The sequence below is a fragment of the Mobula birostris genome, chromosome 5 (assembly GCF_030028105.1).
Source record: "Mobula birostris isolate sMobBir1 chromosome 5, sMobBir1.hap1, whole genome shotgun sequence".
Lineage (NCBI taxonomy): Eukaryota > Metazoa > Chordata > Chondrichthyes > Myliobatiformes > Myliobatidae > Mobula > Mobula birostris.
Genome location: NC_092374.1, coordinates 192,730,326 through 192,738,964, shown reverse-complemented (window position 1 = coordinate 192,738,964; position 8,639 = coordinate 192,730,326). Strand labels below are relative to the sequence as shown.

Sequence of the window (8,639 nt, the reverse complement as noted above, 5' to 3'; positions counted from 1 at the left end):
AGCACTTTCCCCAGTATTGGTGATAATCCTATTTTGTGACTGATAGATTCGGAAATCCATATTTATCAGCTCGACCATAACTTCCCACTCCTATTACTGATGGAAAGGCAATTAACAAAACCGAATGCACTGTCGTTCAGGAATGTTCACAGACACATACTTAAAGTTTTCGTTAATTGAATAGACGAATGAAAACACATTCTCTATAATGAAATAAATAATTAGCAGAAGCACTTAGTGCAATGTATTGGAAATTTGATTATGCACGCACCCCATGATAGTTCAGTCTCGCAATTAAATGATATGTTTTGATCACAATACAAGCAGACGATTAAGAGCTAGAATTGCTATCATTGTCCAGTGATGCGATTAAAGTAATTTTTTATTCTGTTATGGATCAAACATTTAATGAAAGGAAATGCACTCGTTGGCCGCTTCAATAGGTGTATCTATAACAGCTGCTCGTTATGCAAAGATCTAATCAGCCCATCATGGTACAGCAACTCGATGCATAAAAGAACGCGGACGTTGTCAGGAGGTTCAGTTCTCGTTCAGAAGAAACATCAAAATGGGGAAGAAATATGATCTACGTGACTTTGCCCATGGAATGACTGTTAGGTGTTTTGAGTATGTCAGAAACTGCTGATCTAGTATAGTCACGCACATCAGTCTCTAGAGCTTATGGAGAATGGTGCGATAAACAAAAAAAAATACTGTAAAGTCCAGTGAGCGGCAGTTCTGCGGGCAAATATCCCTTGTGTATTTCTATAATGGATTAGTCAAATAAGTTACATCAAAGATAAGTGGTTAAGTGCTTATGGAATGCTTGTTTTTATTCGTCGAGGCATTGAATTCAAAAGTCAAGTGGTTATGTTATAACTTTATAAATCTCTAGTTAGGCCTTATTGGAGCGTTGCATACAGTTCTGTTCGCTCTACTTTAGGAAGGGTATTGGGGCTTTGGAAAGAGAGCACAAAAGGCTTATAAGGGTGCTGCCTGGTTTAGAGGGCATATGCTATCGTGAGAGTCTGGATAAACATGGGCTGTTTTCTTTTGGGCAGCAGAGGCTGAGGTTTATAAGATTATCGGAAGCATAGATAGGTTAGACAAGAAATATCTGTTTCCAATTTTGAAATTTCTAATACCAGAGTATATTAATCGAAAGTGAAGAGGGTAGGTTCAAGGAGAAGGTGAGAGGTAAGTTTTGTACTCAGAGTCATGGATGCCTGGAATGCGCTGCCTGGTATAGTGGTAGAGGAAAATATATTAGAGGCTTGTAAGAGACGTTTAGATAGACACATGGACGTAAAGAAGATGGAGAGATATGTAGGTAGGATGGATTAGTGTTTGGGTGTCTTTGATTTACTTCCTAGCTCGTTCAGCACAACATTGTGGATCGAATGGCCTGTTCCTGCGCTGTACTGTTCTATATTTGATGTTCTATGCTGTATTATCTTTGTAAGTAATAATTCAGAGATATGCTTAAAGAATAAATGTTTGACAGTTAGATTTCGAGGCCTATTTTAAATAAAATTAATCTGATAAGTAAAGACACATTTCCCATTTTGTCATGATCTGTGTCGATTAGGCAATTGCTTTGGGGTGTTACGACAATATTACTATAAGATTTCGTACATTATTTTAAAACTTGTTATGTTATTATAAAATTTGACATTGTTAGAAACAAGCTATCTAACAACGAAATGTATTTATTCATGTTAGACTGCATGAACAATTTTGATTTGCCGTATTTTCCTTTGGGTAAATATTCAAGCGGACATTTTTGAAAAAAAAAGGATTTCGGTATTTTCTTTGTATTCATGGAATCAACAGCTTCGTCACGACTCCGGTTCACTTTCCGGGACCTGCGTCTGATAGTAACTATCAACCAGTCTGTGAACCGATGTAAATGGGACCTATTCAGTGCTGAGGCTTCATAAGGCATTTGTCAGGCCGAACTTAGCGGATTGTGAGCAGGCCTGGCCCGCTTATCTCGGAAAGGATCTGTTCAGAGGATGCAGAGGAGATTCACGAGAATCATTCTGGGAATGAAAGGGTTAATTTATGGGGCGGGTTTGACGGCTTTGGGCCTGTATTGTATGGAGCAGGGCAAACGATGGTGGGGGGGGGGGGGTAGGTATCAATGCAACCGATTGAAAAAGGAAAGGCTTAGATAGGGTGGACGTGGAGCTGATCTTTCCCATAATTGGGCGATCTGTGACCAAAGGGCACACCGACTAAATAGGCTTCTCCTTAGAACAGAGCAAGGAAGAATTTCTTTAGACAGAGGTTAGTGAACCTGTGGAACTCCCTGCCACCGACAGCTGTGAAAGTCAATCATTGAGTATATTTAAAGCGGAGGTTCCTGATTAGTAAGGGCGTCAAAGTTAACTGTGGTAGGAAGGAGAATGGAGCCGAGGGGGATAAAAATCAGACATGATGGAACGATGGAGCAGCTCGCTGGACCGAATGGCCTAAATTGGCTTCTATGCCTTATGGTCTTATGGGATTATTGTGTCTCTTGTTGTTTCGAGGTGGAAGAGGGGTTGTGCTTTGTTGAGAGTTGTGGTGGCAACAAGGCCGTCCCTGTCTTATCAAGTTCTTCACTTCAGTTCGATTGGTCCACCTTCGGATGGACGGGTTTCGACATTTGATGTCACGTTCATTTTTCTCGGCGCTGTTCCCCAGTGACTTCCATTTCTATCTCTCCATCGTATTTCACCTCTCGTCACAACAAATAAACTCAGGTAAAAACTGCAAAATTACCAGCAACAGCAACGTTGAAATCAGTAGAACACCACCGAACATCTGTAAGGATAAAAGCATCGTATCATGAGAAACAGCAAGCCATTCTGTCGCTGGAGCCAACCTATCCGTCAATACGTTCGTTGCTGGTCTTTTACTCTGGCGTCTCTGTCTTCAATTAACCTATACTCGATCTGGTGAATATTTCGCCACCTGAAGAGTAGAAATTTTCTTTCCCTATAGACGCTGTCTGACCAGCTGAGCTTTTCCAACGAACCTGCTTTATTGCAGATTTCAAACGAAAGCAGGGATTTTAAAATTAAAATTCCTTTGCCTTATTGTGTGCTTTTCTGGTCAGCTACCTACAGGAAAGAGTGCAGAGAAAATTTACAATCTCCAGGTCTTCAAGTTCCGGTAAAATATCCTTGTAAATTTTCCCTGTATTCTTTCATGTAAGTAGGATGAATAGGTTACGGCTTTACTCCTTGGAACGTAGAAGAATGAGAGGAGAATTGAATGCAAGCAGGCTTTTGCAGCTGAGGTAGGGTGAGACTAAAAGTAGAGATCCTGGGTTAAAGGGGAGAGAATGAAATGTTCAGGAAAAACATGAGAAAGAACTTCTTTACCCAGAGGGCGATGAGAGTATAGAACAAGCTGCCTGAGAAGGGGTGGATGCAGGTCGATTTCACTATTTACGAGAAGTTTGGATAAGTACATTATGGGAGGAGAACGGAGGGCTACGGACCAGGTGCAGGTCGATTGGACGGAGCAAAATAATAGTTTGGTATGGACTAGATGGGCCGAATGTCCTGCTTCTACGATGTAGCATTATATGACCCTATTCTGCCTGGAGATTTCTGTGATACTCCAAAAATTGTTAGTCTCCCCAGCTCTACGGGAGAAGAAGTTTCTTCTCAGTTTGGCTCCGAATAGAATACCCCTTCATTTGAGTAGGACACCCTGGTTTTAGGTCCCCAGCAAGAGAAACGTGATTTCTACACCTACTCTGTTGAGTACATTAAGAATTTAGTGTCCAAGCGGTGCTATTTTATTTATGGATACAGTAAGGCAACAGGTACTTCCAGGCCCAAAGAGCCCACGTCACGCAATACACCCAATTAACTTTCTAACCCGTACATCTTCGGAATGTGAGAAGCAACCAGTCACGGGGAGAACGGACAAATTCCTTGCAGACAGCCGCGGAGCTGAAATCGGGTCGCCGGTCATACTGTTATGCTAACCGCTCCGCTACCGTGCCGCCCCTAAATTTGATTATATGTAATTGCACCGTTACTTTCCACATATTGAACCAGCCAAAATTGTGAGGGAGAAGCATCCGATACAGACGTGTCCAAACTTAGGAAGGCAAATTTTAGCCGTGGGACGGAGTTTATTAGGGTATCTGCTTGAGACGCAGCACAGATTTTACGCTGGATATTTCGAACATACCCGCCCTTTGGAAAACATGGACACTCAGCGGGACGTTAAAGATTCCGGGTTAAATCACGGCCTAAAGTTCTAATTACCTGTATTCTGCCACAGTTACTAAATGTTATCTGAATTCACTCACCCGTGATTGAAAGCAAAGGTTGCGTAGACGAGGTAGGATTAAGTCGGGACTAGAAGAACATGACAATGCGCAAACATGACTGTCGACCGTCGCGTTGCTTGGCATGAAATATGCACAGGTGTAATAATCCCCGTCCACGGGCAGAACGACGACCCACAGGGCTGAAGGAACCGATGCTTTCAGCAGTCGTAGAAGCAAAAGTAAAACTTTCTGATTTCGGTGCAGCAGCGACTCTCCGAGCAAGTTGGTAAATTCGCGCATCTGCAAGTGTGCGGGGAATCAAAGCTGACCCGGCACATAACGACTTTCTTCGCATCGGGTAACAACAGCAGACTGATCAGAAACAGCACGGACCCTGGAACAGAAAAAGCGATGAGCGAGTAGCGACCATTCAGTTCAGGATCGCAGGGCCAACGGCTGTGCTTCTCCATTAGTTGTGGTCTGTGATTCCTGTCCTACCCCCTTGTCTGAATCCCTTCCCTGCCCCTCTCGCCTCTAGCCCTCGTCTTCAGCACCCGCCTGCACTTCGGTCTAGTTCCATCGCCGGAGCTAGATAGGTATTGTCTGGTGTTCATTCGTGTTGGTCTTGTCTTGTCTTGTCCTCGCCTCCGTGGGGTAAGTCAGGCCATCTTGCCGTTGCCCCGCGGGAAGTCATGTCTTGTCCTGTCCTCGCCTCCATGGGGTAAGTCAGGCCGTCTTGCCGTTGCCCCGCGGGGAGTCATGTGTCCCGGCCCTATGCCCTGTACCCAAGGAGGGGTCCCGGCTCCCTGCTCCGTGTGTGAGTCCCGGCCCTATGTCCTGTACCCAAGGAGGGTTCCCGACTCTGTGTTCTGTGTATGTGTCCATGGTTCCATGTGCCTGCCCTTCCGAGACCGAGGCTCTGTGTTCCCATGTTCCTCCTCTCCCTAGCCCATGTCATGCCCATGCCTGGTTCTGGGGTCCGAGCCTGAGGCAAGACCCAGGTACTGGGTCCATGCCCAGTCTCGGGCTCGGAGTCCATACCCTAGCCTCTTCATGTCTCCTATAGTTCTGGGAGCCGATTCCGAGTCCTAGCCCAGACCCTTGTTCCCAGCCTAGTCATAGTCCTCAGTCCTTGTCCAGTTCGCTACTCCTGCTCCTGCCTAGCTCTCCTGGTATCGAAAAATAAACTAAATTTAAACAACTTCACAAGACGTGTCTTGCATTTGGGTCCACCCTTGCTCCCAATGCCCCGCCATTGTGACGCTGGTGTAATCATTGTTTTCCTTAAATTAATAAAAGTGGTGAACCCTTGTGATCGGCGAGTGAGCAACTTATTTCCTTCTCATGATGCTAAAGGTGTATTTACATAATGATTCCCTGCGGTCAGATCGGCTGGCTTACTCTTATTATGATTGGTGCACCTACAGTCTCCCACAAACGTTGTTAACATTTCCGCTGGACCGTCACAGCATATACATGTTTATGACATTTGTTCCACCGCATTCCAACTGATGTACTAGCCTTAACGGTGGCATGCTTAGGTGGAGTCTGTGATGGTATCTACAGTCCTCTCTCAGACCTCGCTATATAGGTCTGGAGCGAAGTCTTAGTTTCGGTCTACCCCAGCATGTTTAATGAAGTGGCCACAATATAATATCTCCGGCTAGCCTGAGTATTCTTACTCCATTCCTGGAGGCATTTGTTAGTAATCCAGTCTGGTGCCTGGTGCAATGCTAGTAGGAGAATACCTCTCCTTACCCGCACCGACACCCCGTTGGAACATTCCTTGCAGACCTGCCGTCGTGACGCATTACCCATTCTGTCAATCAATGGATTAACAGTTTCCTGATCGGGTTTCAATACTTTCAGACCTTCAGTGGTCAATCGGATAGCGGCTTCGCCCGTTTCCGTTGTTGACACCGACCCTGGATTGCTATCCAAATCTCCCCCAAGCGTGAGTTCCAGTCGTTCTATGTGTGCTCTAATTCTATCGCATCTATAGGATTAACGGGTGACAATGTGGCCGCATGACTGGCTCCTAATAATTCCATTAGCCCTCGCTTCCGGCTTAGAGAGAAGAGAAATGAGTATCTGCCCAATGCTCATGATTAAAACAGTGAGCATTACGCAGACATTCAATGGCAACTATCCAAACCAGTTAAATTTAAACTTCCTGCATATTAAAAGTAAGCTTTATTTGTCACAGATACATCGAAACATACAGTGAACAGAAACGTTTCCTTCAGTTAGTCCTGACGAAGGGTCTCGGCCTGAAACGTCGACTGTACCTCTTCCTAGAGATGCTGCCTGGCCTGCTGCGTTCACCAGCAACTTTGATATGTGTTGCTTGATACAGTGAAAAGCGTCGTTTCCGTCAGAACAAAACAGCGAGAATTGTGCTGGCCATCCCGTAAGTGTCGCTGCGCTTTCCACTTCACCATAGGGTCCCGCACTTCACCAGCCCAAACTCGTGCGTCTTTGGAATGTGCGAGGAAAGCGGAGCCCCTGCATAAAACCCACTTGATGACAGATAAACGGACAAATTCCTTACAGAGAGCAGGGGGAATACAACCCTGAGCTTACAGCTGGCACGTTAGCTGCTTCGTTACTGAGAAGGCCAGCACATCGTGACCCTTTCTTCAACGTACGTCACGACCAGGCCAGCGGTACTAGTAGCAGCATACTTTTTAGGCTGCTGAATCCGCGTGGGGAACTGCACAGTTCACGCTAACGCTGAACTGATTCCACAAAACTCGATCGGACTTAACACATTATCAATATTATTTATTTATTTATTCGTTCATTTCTTATGTATTGTTAATCTATCTCTTGATTGTTATTACTACTCATTTCTCATCTGTACAGTATGCCTTCTTTTGCACATTAGTAGTTTGTCTGTCTTTGTGTATGTTTAGTTTTCATTGGTTTAATTGATGTTTTTGTCATAAGTGTGGAGCAAGGGTGGACCCAAATACAGGACAGAAACAGGTTCTGTAGGGTTAACTAAATAGAGTTTATTAATAATTACAAGGAAAGCCGTTTCGCAAGGATAGAGCAGAGAGAAATTAAGGAGAGAGCAAAGCAGAAGCAGGAATAAGCGTAATGGGCTTGGACTCAGGCCCTTGACTTAGTCTGGGACTCAGGGTCTGGGTTAGTGCTAAGACTAGGAAAGCGGGACCAGGGCAAGGAGCTTGGAACTAGGAGCATGGGTAGGACTCCGAGCCAGAGACTGGTCAGGGACCCGGAACCTGGATCTTGTCTCGGACTCGGACCCCAGATCTAGGTGAAGACAAGACGTGGCTGCAGGACTGGACGTGGAACTCCTGCACAGGACGAGAACACAAAGCCCTGACTTGAACTTCGAACTGGAACATGGAACTCGGGACCCAGACTTGGACTGGATAGTTGAACAACGGAGCTTGGACTTGATACTTGAACCTCGGAGCTTGGGCTTTCCACGAAACCTGGACTTGGACTTGGGTACGAAGAGACAGTTCACAACTCAGGGTAGCGGCAGATGGCCATGCCTACCCTGTGGAGGCGAGGACAAGAAACACTGAGCCAGGGCTCTTCCTTGGACACGGGACGGAGTCGGGACTCTTTTTGACACAGGGTTAGGACCCTTCCAGGGCTCAGGGCCGGGACCCCTTTTCGACACAGGACATGGAGACCGAGACCACACAACGATAAACAGTTCTTTAGCTGGTCGCAAGTTTGCTCGAAGCAGTGGTGAGCTCTTGACTCACCCCGGCGGGTTAACTTTGACGGAGCCGCTCTGGCAAGGGAAGGCGTCTTGCTGGCACATGCTTCGGGGAGGAGACTTGGCTTGCTCCGGCAAGAAACTTAGTTGGCTCCGACAAGATTGCTTTGGCTCATACTAGCTTCAGTCACTTCGTCAATGCTCCACAGTGCTCTCGCGCCGAACGGCTGAAAATCGGAGACTTATAAACTGCAGGTTCAGTCGAAAGTAAATTGCCTTTAATCACTAAGCCCGAGGGGCACAGGAAAACAGGGAATTAAAGGGAAACAAGGAGTCAACGGTCCAGATCGTAACACAAACAAAGAAAATTTAAAGGGAAACCGATCCGGACCATGACAAGTTTTGCTATACGTGGATTCTCAAGCTGGCATATGGTTACATATACATACTTTGATAATACATTTTCTTTGCATTTTGAACTCTTCCTGAGAGCATCGCATCGCTTCTTTCTCTCTCTGGCACATTTCCCTCTAGACCTCTCCTAGCCATGTACCTGATGAAATATATTTTAAATATTCTTATTACACTCAGCTCTGGCACTCCTACCATATGCTCAAAACTGTGTGAAAACCCGCTTTTCCATTTAATTTTACATCATAATTC

At 45.5% G+C, this 8,639-nt stretch overlaps 1 long non-coding RNA gene across 4 annotated transcripts in view; it reads right to left on the bottom strand.

Annotated features, from left to right (window-relative positions):
• Positions 1-393: 393 nt before the first annotated feature.
• LOC140198185 (uncharacterized) overlaps positions 394-8,639 on the bottom strand; it is a 16,676-nt gene continuing 8,430 nt past the window's right edge. The window contains exon 3 of one of the 4 annotated variants that reach the window (XR_011886133.1): positions 394-2,808. This is a non-coding gene — a long non-coding RNA (uncharacterized lncRNA). Of the gene's footprint in view, positions 2,809-4,447; positions 4,671-7,084; positions 8,530-8,639 lie in introns of those variants that run through there. The other 3 variants (XR_011886131.1, XR_011886130.1, XR_011886132.1) reach the window with 3 other exon arrangements.